Source organism: Dendrobates tinctorius, unplaced genomic scaffold (genome assembly GCF_039654945.1).
Source record: "Dendrobates tinctorius isolate UK_male_01 unplaced genomic scaffold, ASM3965494v1 ptg000070l, whole genome shotgun sequence".
NCBI classification, from domain to species: Eukaryota; Metazoa; Chordata; class Amphibia; order Anura; family Dendrobatidae; genus Dendrobates; species Dendrobates tinctorius.
Window position 1 is genome coordinate 78,484,120 of NW_027361738.1, and position 13,401 is coordinate 78,497,520.

The 13,401-nt window shown below is 40.9% G+C and overlaps 1 protein-coding gene across 5 annotated transcripts in view; it reads left to right on the top strand.

Annotated features, from left to right (window-relative positions):
• CDK14 (cyclin dependent kinase 14) overlaps nucleotides 1-13,401 on the top strand; it is a 701,555-nt gene that overhangs the window by 550,691 nt on the left and 137,463 nt on the right. The window lies entirely within an intron of this gene.

Genomic DNA, 13,401 nt, shown 5'->3' on the forward strand with positions numbered 1-13,401 from the left:
AAAGTCCACACATTTACAAGCCTGTGGATTTACATATCATAACAATATTAACATTCATTACTAAGTGTGAAAATTAGGTAAACCGATTCCTGCCTATTTAGAAAATTTAACCAATACTTGGCTCATTGGCACTGGCCATGGGCTAGATTGACATACCCTATAGTATCTTCTTGGATAATCATTGTATATTGTAAAGATGGCAACACACATTAAATTAACATCAGCTGAACCCTCTGATTCTTTGGGACTTGTTGACCATCTGATATATATTTGATGTTCGTCCCAAGTCAAGGATAAGTAGAACTGGGCTTGTTGCCTATTTTTTTGCTCTCCAGGAATATAAACCACCGCTAGAGGTATTTGGCAGCCACTTAAGACTTCCATACAAAATAATATCGGCAGAACTTGCCAATATTGGTGGAACTGCCCGACAGTCAAATGTGTATGGAAGCTACCAACTCTCTCCCAGAGGAGAGAAGGATCCAGCAAGTCAGATTTTCCAGTGGACGATACTTTTTCCCTCTGGGAGATAAGTTTCTGCCAAAGGAGTCCCGCAGGTACTCTGTCATGGAGAACGCAGGAGCCCTCTGCCCAAAAGAGTGTTCCTGTGTATAGAGTGAGAAGTAGCTGTTGGCCGAATGATTATTTGGCTGACATCTATCTATTCTGTACTGGGGTTTTGTACTTCTCTCTTCCCATTCACTACACAAATATGTATGGCCGAGTTGAACGTATGTGTTTATGGAGAGGCCGGGAGGAATAGCTGTTGGCCACCAGTTAATTAATGTCTTTGGCCACCTCAAATGTTGTATTGTAAACAATATCAGGGAAGAAGGTCTAAGTTCATAGGCCTACTGACCTCATCTTGTGGAATAGCAACCATCACGTGTGAATTTCCATTCATCAGTAGGAGAGCTATCAATCCAGCAGTGCCAGAAGGTATTTGAAGTTCTATGATTTCCATCTTCGTACTCATGTGATGTTCCCACCATGTGTTCCCTAATGGCTGCCGAGCGAGGCCAATGAGGCAGATTCAAGTAATAATGCTAACTGACAACTCATTCTTGGCAAGGATAATTAGATACAAGACGAGGACAGTCTAGTTTCAACAGTTTTTTGTATTGGTAAGCTAGGAAGTTATAAGCATAGACCTCCTTGACTCTTTAGTGAGATAATGAAAATATTTTTACAAGAGGAGGCCTCAGTTGGTCCATGGGCTCTAACCAATCCCAACCACAAATTGTTTCCAATATGACACAATAAATCAAACTAAACTTGGACAAATTGTTTTTCTTTTGAGGTGGCCATTGGAGCCAAGATGATGCCGTGTAGATGTTCATCATCATGACTTTGAATTTTCTTCAGTGCTTGGATAGTTGGTCTACAGCAGGGAAATGGTGCCCATAATTTTATTTTGCTCGTACTTTTTAAGTCCTGATTGTTCAAAGAGAAACTCGTATTCTTATGGAGGACCTGTGCGGTTAGCACTCTTATAGAGTGGGGCTGTATGGCTATATGATCACAATGGCATTTGTGTCAAACGTAAGTGTCCACCTTGTCTTTTCTCCAGTGTCAATCGGTAGTAGAGGTCTCCATTTATCCTGATAGGTGGAGGCTTTATTTTTGAGACTCCTATCTTTTAAGACCTTCATGGCTTATGCTGTTGATATGTCATAAATATCTTAAACATTAATGCCTTCAATGTTTTACTATAACTCTTGGGTGTAGAACTATCTGGCAAGATGGACCTTGGACCAAAAAAGGCTTCAATGGCACCCAAGTCTAGAGTATTTCTGATTTACTGTCACACATTTCGGATTTACTATTGTCAACATAAAGTGATATTTTTTCCTCCCATTTCTCACAAATGATGAAGACATACTTACAATATGACTTGTTTGAAAAACTGAAGTTCTCCATAATGTGTGAAAAGAAAAGTAAAAACTTTTTCCATTTCTGGTCTCATTCTCTCACGACGAATATGTCATCGAGAAAAACAATTTAGAAAAAAAGCGAGAACTGTGATTATTCGGAAGTAAATGGAAAGTCTTGTACATCATCCCCGAAGCAAGGAAAAAACACAAATATAGAAAGAAGTATCAAGCATTTCACATTCTTTGAATTTTCAATGAAGAATCATATCCCTCTTGATTTAACACAGTATGACATCCAGAAAATGTAAAGATATTTCAAATGTTCCTTTTTTAGCTCTTTAGAATTTTCAACATCTTATTCTTACTTGGAACATCTCTCTATAATAAACAGCTGCCTAGCAACAGGATAAATCAAAATAGAAAGAAAAAAAAAACGAAAAAGAGAAATTGTTGCAATAACTCCCCCAGATCTGATATGAGAAGAATGCGTCCTGGTGGGTCCGGCTTGCTGAAGCCAGTCAAATATAACACAGAATGATGACAAATTAATGATGAGAAAATGTCTGCAATCTCACGGGGTAAATTGTTTAAGTGCTCTCCCTGATGTTGATGTCCTTGTGTGTTCTACGCTAATGTGTCTTAGGCTCTGTTCACTAGAATTGTGCGTCTTTGTCCAGGGTTCTGTGGAGATTTTGTGTTATTATTTTTTTTAGTTAATAAATGTAGCTTTCAGTTAGAGCTGGCATCAGCACACAACCTTTACACTGTCATAGCACAGGACAGGTGGAGAAACTTCACAGGATGCATGCTTTTACGCATTGTCTATTTTATCCTATAAAGGTAGTTAGTGTAGAGGCCTTCCAGGTATTCTGACAGGCTTATAGGATGCATCTCTACATCCAGATAGGATTTTTTTTTTTTAATTAATTTTCTTAGTTTGTTAGGCTTTAATCAGGTCCCATTTCTTAGATGTTTAAGAGGCAGAAACACTAAGAGTGAGCCAGAGGCTACATTGTTTTCTGTTGGAGGATTTTCTCTTCCTAAAAACCTGAATATTTTTCTTCTTTGCTTTCATAATATGTTGGGATATAGAAACTTCTCTTTATATGCTGGTAAAATGTAGGTAGAGAAAAAAATTCAGTAAAAAGTTTTTTTAATTGTTTTAAAAAAGACTATAAAAAAAAAATTCAGATCACAAAAAAACACATTTTTATTACATTTTACTAAATAAATATTGCAGCAGACTTATTTAGTATTCCCATAACTGTCACCTACTTAAAAAAAGAAGTTGGGGCATGATAGGGGTCCACTGTGGTGTTACAGCTCAAAGGCCCACATAATCTTTGTGCCAGACCTGCATGCCACCATCAAAGGAACTACACAACCTTGATAAAAATATGATATAAAATGACCATGTCTTGAAAAGCACTAAGGGCTGAAGAATTGTCAGGTTCAGAAAACCCATTCTAACATTCATTCAGGACACCCATCATTCAGCTGGAGGAGAGAACTGCTAACGAAAGAGCGTCTCTCACTCCGGAGGACTCGGTATGTCCATACATTACACAGATTTTATACACATTGATATCAGGCCTGTTTCACACTTCAGTTTTTGTCCATCAGTCAAGATCCGCCGTTTTGCAAAAAAAACAGATCCGCCATTTTGTTTGGCGGATCCGTTTTTTTTCCCATTGACTTGCATTACCGGTGGATCTTGACGGATGGCCATCCGTTGGATCCGTTTTTTTGCGGATCCGCCAAAATTTTGCCGTCCGCCGACATGCCCGAATGGAGCATGTAAAGTTTTTTCCGCCGGCAGGATCCGCACTTCACACTGCGCATGCCCGGAGGACTTCACTCAGCCGGAAATTTAACCCTAAAGTCTGTTCTGGCGGCTGGAAAAAAAAAAAAATTCTCCCACTCTCTTTCTCTTTCTTCCCCCCCCCCCTCCCCGGGCTGCGGTTCCTTTAAAATTCTTCATTCATTGGATCCGTCAAAAAAAACGGTCCGGTGGCATCCGTTCACATCAGTTAGCAACGGATCCGCTTTCCGCCATTTTGGCGGATTTTAACTGACACAAAAAAACTGAAGTGTGAAACAGGTCTCAGACAACATGTAATTCCTTCTTTCTCTTGTGATGGCACTGCAGGGAAATGGAACACTTGCTTTCAGATACCTTTGCAGATTAAAACTGATTGGTAAGAACAGAACACTAATATTCTTTAAAAAAAGAAATAAAAAAATTATTGTCTAAAGTTATCAACCGTTTGTTCGGTGAAAACTGGGACGTGCAGCAACCAGAGGAAAGGGGAATGATTTAATGGCTGATTTAATCATCCATCAAGTGCCTCTAACAGTGGCGGGTGGATCCCTGATCCACCTGCAGCTATTAGTTAAATGCCGCTGTCAATCACTGACAGCGGCATTTAACACGCGCCGGCCGGAAGAGCATCAGCGCCCCTGTCTCTTGATCTCGGGCAGGATGGGTTGTCATGACAGCCGGACGTCTGCAGATGATCCTCCCTTGGCCGGCCTTCATAGAAGACTGTGATTTTTGCTATACATAGCAGGGTTGATGCACTGCTGTGTGTGGCACAGGCGATCCGAAGATCTCAGTTTCAAGTCTCCTAAAAAAAACTATGGAACACGGTATAAAGTAATAAAAAAAGTTTTAAAAACTATAGAAAAAATAAAAACCCACAAGTTCAAATTATACCCCCTTTTACACCATTAAAAATAAAACATATTATAGATACGCCTATTTAGTATTGCTGCTTTTAGAAATGTCCGCTCTATCAAAATATAAATTAAATTAATGCGATGGATAAACGGTGTAACTATAAAAAAAAAAATCAAAACGCCAGAATTATGTTTTTTGCCTGCTGCAACATTGCATTAGAATGCAACAAATCTACCCTAAAATGGTATCAATACACACATCAGCTCAGGGCACAAAAAATAAGCCCTCACCAGCCTCAGATCATGAAAAATGTAAACACTACGGGTCTTGGAAAATGATAAACGCAAAATGTTTTTTTTTTTATTCAAATTTTGGAATTTTTTTTTTAACACTTAAATATAAAATTAACCTATACGTGTTTGGTATCTGCACATTTGTATTGACCTGAGGAATCCTAATGCCAGGTCAGTTTTGACATATAGTGAACATGGGAAATAAAAAAAAAATTGTGGAATTGCAATTTTGCCGCACTTAATTTCTTTTCCCCATTTTCCAGTACGCTAAATGGTAAAATCAATGGTGTGATTCAAAATACAACTCGTTCCGCAAAAAAAAAAAACAAGCCCTCACATGGGTTTATTAACAAAAAAAAAAAATTAAAAAAAAATGGCTAAAGTAGGGGAGGAGAAAATGAAAAAGGAAAAATTGCCCGGAGGTGAAGGGGTTGATATCAGACATACCTTGGCCATTCCATTTGATTTGGACAGAATGGGGCTAACGATCAAATGGAGGCCACCCAAGTCTCCACTGGCAACAGATGGCAGCATTATAATAATCATGCATGTCTATAGGCAAGTAAGGAGACAGCCTGTGGGGCTGTGCGGCTCCGTTGCGTATGGCCTCCACAAGTTTCTCCTCTGCCAGTCACATGGAGAATTACTTTTGAATATTACATTATTGTCCTACCTTATAACCAAATTATTTCAGCTTGCAGACAGATGACCCCACGTTCTCCTCACTACCTGAGGTCAGACACAGGATACCGTGTCCCATTTGCTGCAAATGATGTTCTCCTGTCCGCAGCTGCCAATGGCATGACCTCACGTCTGGTCGCAGTTGTCCAGGTCCTAATTGCCGTCATCACATATGACTAGCGGTGGGATGTTTTCATTCTGCACTGATGTATTAAGTTTAGACCAGACATGGTGGAACCTGATGTTCCTTCTCCAACCCCATCTGTCCAATCCATCCATATTACATGAGGACCATGTGTTTTTGAAATAAGGGATAAACATTGGTATTACTGTTGCATAACAGAGTTGCCTTCATGATGCTTTCTCATAATTACCGAGGGTCAGCCTGAGGTTGGATGGCGCCCCATTCATAGACTTCCATTGATGCCCTTTATACTGCTCAAATAATGCTGCCATACAGTGACCTAATAACATTTCCATAAAGTGTCCATATAAAAGTGCAAAATCAATAAACTAGAGAATGACACCACATCTTGTATAGCTGCCTCCATTGCCTTGAACCCCAACTGTGGGATCAAGGTTACGAGTTCTGAGTGTTCACCACACCAAGGCCAATGGTGCCTGTCATTACTAAAGGCGCTCAGCCCTGACAGTATCATTTGTGTCAAATCTCTTTCCAACGCCTCGACACCTTGCATGGCCAACTATGAGCAGTACGGCATTTGCTAGTGTGAGACGGCAAGGCACACCATGGAAAGAACAAAAGTCAACCCCCCGCAATCTAATGTTGATGTCCTATCCCAACATTAGGCCCTTGATTTTAAAAGGCTTGGATAACCCCTTTAAGTATTTCCAACTGGGATTGGTTCCTATTCTGTCACTTCTCAATGTAGATTGGGAGATATTAAGGGTCACAAGACCTTGAAAGGAATAAGAAAAGTAAATTAAAGGGAATGAATCATCAGTTAAGTAACTATTGCTAAAATCAGGATTTTATCTTAAATTTATTTATTTTTTCTATATTAAAATTTACATTACAAATAAAAAATAGAATTCTTGCAGTATTCACACCGGCCACTAGGGCTTTTTTTAGACTATAACTTCCTGTTTTTTCAGGAAATGCACATGGAAATTAGCCACAATAGTCAATTATCCGACCCTATCCTTTGTATCGAAGTGTCTAATGAGTGTGCGCAAAGGTCACTGTGAAATGAGGAGGAGGTAAGCAGTGATTGGTGGATCCTGTGTTATGAACTGTGTATAGAGGTGTTACCTTTGTAATCCTGCCATTGATGATAAGGAAACTTTTGTAAACTCTTCCTGAAAGTGCAGGAAGTATATAAAAGTGTATTTAAAAAAAAAAGCCCAGGTTGACATTTAAAAAAAAAATTTCAAGATTCCTCTTCTTTTGTTAATTAGGCTTTTGATATGAAAAATAAAAAATAAAACCGCTGGAAAAAATAATTGAAAAATACATGTAATACAAAAATCTGAAAAAAACAAAACAACAATTGTTTATTTTCTACTATTGGGTTATGATCAGGAAGTGTAGGGGAATTACCAATATTCTGAGACATATGTTGAAATTTTGAAATATTTCTTACAGTATAGACTCAAAAGAGATAGGATTTATTAAAGGGGTTTCCCACTTTTGGCACTCATCATTTATTACAATGGTCCCTTGTCAAAAAAACAGTCCTCCTGCAGGACTACTAGCAGAACCATGACTGTCAGTAATAACCCTAACACAGATTAAAGTCAATAGGTTTTATAATACAGGTCTGGTCCTCCAAAGTGAGAGATGCTTTTTCTAACCACTCTCCACTCAGGATAACAAATGAAAAACCTGAGCAGGGGAATCTCTACTATCTATGAAAATAGGTTTTCTAAACTAGACAACCCCTTATATAATTCATATGTTTTTTAATATATTTATTATTTATTTTTATTTAAGTTTTACCTTTTTTTCTGTGTTGTACAGTGAGGATAATGGAACCTCAGAGGCGGGGCCTATTAGGATTTTCCCCATTTAATATAACCTCAAAGGAGGGGCCTATAATAAACCTTCTATTTAAGGTTCCCAACCTCAGGAGGGGTCTACTAGAATTCTCTCCATTTAAGGTAACTAGCCTCACAGGAGAAGCATAGAAGGATTCTTCCTTTTAAAAGTCAACCTCAGGTGAGGGATCTATAATGATTCTCCACATTTGACCAATTTCAGGGGAGGGTCCTATAAAGATTCTTCTATTTAAGGTTACCAACCTCAGTGGAGGGGTTTATAAGGATTTTCCCCATTTAAGGTAATAAACATCAGGAGATGGGCATGTAAAGATTCTCCCCATTTATGGTAACCAGACTGAGCATGGGTCTAAAAGGATTCTCCCTATTTAAAATAACTAGTCTCAGGGTAGGGCATGTAAGGATTCTCCCTATTTAAAATAACTAGTCTCAGGGTAGGGCATGTAAGGATTCTCCCTATTTAAGGTAATCAGCCTTAGGGAAGGAGCATATAAGGATTCTCACAATTCAAGGTTACTAAATTCAGGGAAGGAGCATATAGGGATTCTCCCAATTTAAGGTTACTAACCTCAGGGGAAAGGCAAATAATGAAGCTCCCTATTTGGGGTAGCCAGCCTCAGGGGAGGGGCATATAAGGATTCTCCCAATTTTAGGTTACCAACCTCAGAGGAGGGGCAAATAATGATGCTCCCCATTTTGGGTAGCCAGCCTCAGGGGAGGGGCATATAAGGATTCTCCCAATTTTAGGTTACCAACCTCAGAGGAGGGGCAAATAATGATGCTCCCCATTTTGGGTAGCCAGCCTCAGGGGAGGGGCATATAAAGATTCTCCAAATTTAAGGTTACCAACCTCAGAGGAGGGGCAAATAATGATGCTCCCCATTTTGGGTAGCCAGCCTCAGGGGAGGGGCATATAAAGATTCTCCAAATTTAAGGTTACCAACCTCAGAGGAGGGGAAAATAATGATGCTCCCCATTTTGGGTAGCCAGCCTCAGGGGAGGGGCATATAAAGATTCTCCAAATTTAAGGTTACCAACCTCAGAGGAAGGGCAAATAATGATGCTCCCCATTTTGGGTAGCCAGCCTCAGGGGACATATAAAGATTCTCCAAATTTAAGGTTACCAACCTCAGAGGAGGGGCAAATAATGATGCTCCCCATTTTGGGTAGCCAGCCTCAGGGGAGGGGCATATAAGGGTCCTCTACAGTTAAGGTTATCCCATTAAGTGTATTTCTGTAATTTTACAAATGGTTTCTACACTGTGTGCCAAATAGTAACAAATGTTTTCACTTTAAAGGCTGCTTTAAGGGGTAAATCCATCAATGCGTGAAGATTGATTACTTCGGCAGTTTCCCCGGATCATAGGCTAGAAGTCTAATCTTTTTGTACAGGTGAAACGGTCAACCCATTTCTTAAACCTCCCGTATTTTGCATTAATAATATTTGTGGGGTCATTTGCCCCTGGAATTACCGTGGCTTATAAATAAGAGCTCTCACTGGGACCGTTGAAAAAAAAATTCCAGCAAAATTAATTCATCTTTTTTTTTTATTTTTATTATTATTATTATTCCCCCCCCCCTCCCCTAAACATTGATTCCGGCCCTCTATGATCATTCTCCATTTATGACATCTCAATCCGATCTGAATGAATAATTAAGCACAGCCGGGATTTTGATAGGCTACAGATTCTGTATTCTGTAGTAGCACTTTTCACTTAATATTGAGTTATTACCCAGTTGCCACTTAGTTTATCAGCCAGTGGTTAAATCCAAGCTCTATCAGCAAAGTAAATGCCAACACACTATCGCTCCGCAGCAGCCTGCCAGCAGAGAAGACTTGTCGTAGTCATTAACAAGCACAATGTATGCAGAACACCAGAGGGGAATTAAAACCACAAAAAATACCTCAGGGTGGTATTTTTAATATGAGAATTTAATTTGTAATTTCACAGATTAAGAATTTTGGCAGCATTAATCCTTTTATCAGCTCACAGCAGGTAATTTACAGAAGCATAACCATAAGGAGATATTCACTGGCAGAAACACGTCTTTGCATAACGTTAAACATCGGAGCAGTGAAACCTTTTGAAGGGGGGTAGAATAAAGATGAAAAATCATTATATTTTAAAGGAAGGGTTTTTTATTTTTTTAGTTTTTCATTAAATGCCTCCAGTGAAATTTTTAAGTTAGACGAATATGGTTTCTGCGTCTGGAAGATAATCATTATGAAACACAAATCCAGTTGCAAGAGAGAGCGAGAGAGAAAGTCCAGTTACGTAGGCAGAGAGCTCGGCTTTGAATATCATCTGAAAACAAAGATATGCTCGGCTTGGATGTCTCATGCGTCTGAAAATAAATTGTGCCGACTGACACAACACAGAAGACGGAGTCATTTGGTGGGCTGAACGTCTAGTGGTAGGAATGCAGTCAGTCATCGCGCTAGGAACCAGTGACATCAAGGAAAGTCAACACCGGAGGCACTTGTTGTTAAGAAATAATATTCATGGGAACTGTCCTATAAATGCACATGGAACAAATTTCCACCTTAAAAATTTAACCAGTTGCCAAAATCATCTTGGAAAAGCTGAAATGTAATCAGTAGTGATGAGCGAGTATACTCGTTGCTTGGGTTTTTCCGAGCATGCTCGGGTGATCCCCAAGTATTTTGGCGTGCTTGGAGACTTAGATTTTGCCGTCTCAGCTACATGATTTGCAACTTGTAGACCGCTTGAATACACGTGTGGAATGCCTGTTTGTTAGGGAATCCCCACACGTATTCAGCCTGTCTACAAGTCACAAATCATGCAGCTGAGACGGCAAAATCTAAATCTCCGAGCACGCCAAAATACTCAGAGGTCACCCGAGCATACTCTGGAAAACCCGAGCAACAAGTATACTCGCTCATCACTAGTAATCAGTATAGTCATCATTACAACTAAGCCTTGTTATAGAGCTTTTCTAAGAAACACTGTAAATGTAGAATAAAAATACACAATAAAAATAGTTTTCCAAATTCTTCGGATTGCCCATCTTTTTTGTTTTCCATAATCTTTGGGCTGCCCATCTTTTTTGTCTTCCATTATCTTTGGATTGCCAGTCTTTTTTTGTTTTCCAAAATCTTTGGGCTGCCCATCTTTTTTGTCTTCCATAATCTTTGGATTGCCAGTCCTTTTTAGTTTTCCCAAATCTTTGGATTGACCATCTTTTTTGTTTTCCATAATCTTTGGGTTGCACATCTTTGGAGGCATTTTTTTCTTACCTAAATGGTTAACAATCATTTTTGTAGTTGGCTCTCTCTAAAAAAATTTTCCTCTGTGTTGCACTGGCTTTTTTTGGTTGCTGAATGGGTGAAATGAGAAACCATCAATGAGCTCATCCTGAAGGTTTAGTCTGAGAGTTTCTAACCTTTTTTTCCTGCCTTTCTATGTCACCTCACAGCTGATTTATAACTGCAGACCACATCAAAGTTGAACGCTGTGGCGTTTCAGAGAATAATATATTTTAAGAGCCGCCAGAGAAAAAGCTGCATAGGTGACTAGTCAGAAAGGCGGGTCCCCAGCAGCTTCTTCATTCCTTCTCCCCTTGATTGACTGGTCTCTCCCTGCATACGTGTATAGGTAGAGACCTGTCTGTCATTAGCAACGAGTGGGGAGAAGTCAGCAGGGACCCACCTTTCTGACAAGTCACCCATATGGCTTGGTTTCTGGCTGCTTCTAAAGTATGCTTTTCTCTGGAATCTCGTAGAGTTCCAGAATCAAAAATACCTGGCTGAAATCATGCAGTTAGTGTCTGATACATGCTGCTAATTACTCTTTTGAAAAGAGTGCCACACCTGTCCACAGGTCATGTGTAGTATTGCATCTCAACCCAATTCACTTCAGTAGAACCGAGCAGCCATATTTACATCCTATGGACAAGTGTAGAGGTATTTCAGATAGATTGCTGCCATATTTGTCTATTTACATAGTTATTTGGAAAAATCACAAAACCTCTAAGAATGTGGCAGTCTGTTTACATCAAGGACAGGCATACCACATGTGCAACCAGTTCAGCTGCACATGGAGCTGGGACCGGTGGGGGGACAGTGAGGAACATCTGTAGCAATGCCTACAGTGATTGCATTGCATGTTTCGCATACAGGATGCTGCTGTGTTCATTCTGCTTTCTCCTCATGCTAATCTCCTCCTCTGACTCCTGGCATCTGCCAATGCTCAGTAGATGTTTCCATATGAAGTTGATTATTTGATATTGGAACAAAAAAATTCAAATTATTCATAATTTCACCCAAAACTCCAAAAATAGGCCAGACAAAATTGTTGGCGCCTTTCCAAAATCGTGGGTAAACAACTTTGTTTTACTGCTCGTTCATATTCACGTAATATGACAATCACACCTGAAACCAGATAAAAAGGGAGAAGTTGAATCAGGGCAGTTTCTAGGGAATTTTGCCAACAGGGCGAACATCAAAAAAGCGCCCCCCCCCCGAACATTAACATGCTGAATACTTTAGATAAACGTGTCTTACCTTTGCATCAATCCAATCCTCGAAGGCATCACCCCCCGATATTACACACAAAGACAGCAGGCTAAGCACCACAGTATCCTCAAAAAAATAAAATAAATACATCACTGCAGTAATAATATCCCTTAATTAGCCCCTATGGTAATAATATCCCCTATCCTGACCCCTGTGTGTCTCATTCCTGACTTCAGCCATATTTTCTCTCATCCTGCCCTCATGAGTATCCATTCTGCCCCCATATGATCTCCCGATCCTGCCCCGTCTACATCGTATCCATCCTGTCCCATGATCCTGCCCCCTGTGTCTCACATTCTGCCCCCTCCTGTGTCTCACTTTCACATTCTGCCCCCTCCTGTGTCTTACTGTAACATTCTGCCCCCGTGCTTCACATTCTGCCCCTCCTGTGTATCACTGTCACATTCTGCCCCCTCCTGTGTCTCACTGTCATATTCTGCCCCTCCTGTGTCTTACTGTCACATTCTGCCCCCGTGCCTCACATTCTGCCTCTCCTGCGTTTCACTGTCACATTCTGCCCCTTCCTGTGTCTTACTGTCACATTCTGCCCCCGTGCCTCACCTTCTGCCCCCTCCTGCGTCTCACTGTCACATTCTGCCCCCCTCCTGTGTCTTACTGTCACATTCTGCCCCTCCTGTGTCTCACTGTCACATTCTGCCCCCTCCTGTGTCTCACTGTCATATTCTGCCCCCTCCTGTGTCTTACTGTCACATTCTGCCCCCCGTGCCTCACATTCTGCCCCTCCTGCGTTTCACTGTCACATTCTGCCCCTTCCTGTGTCTTACTGTCACATTCTGCCCCCGTGCCTCACATTCTGCCCCTCCTGCGTTTCACTGTCACATTCTGCCCCTTCCTGTGTCTTACTGTCACATTCTGCCCCCGTGCCTCACATTCTACCCCCTCCTGCGTCTCACTGTCACATTCTGCCCCCCTCCTGTGTCTTACTGTCACATTCTGCCCCCTCCTGTGTCTTACTGTCACATTCTGCCCCCGTGCCTCACATTCTGCCCCTCCTGCGTTTCACTGTCACATTCTGCCCCTTCCTGTGTCTTACTGTCACATTCTGCCCCCGTGCCTCACATTCTGCCCCCTCCTGCGTCTCACTGTCACATTCTGCCCCCCTCCTATGTCTTACTGTCACATTCTGCCCCCTCCTGTGTCTCACTGTCACATTCTGCCTCCTCCTGTGTCTCACTGTCATATTCTGCCCCCTCCTGTGTCTTACTGTCACATTCTGCCCCCATGCCTCACATTCTGCCCCTCCTGCATTTCACTGTCACATTCTGCCCCTTCCTGTGTCTTACTGTCACATTCTGC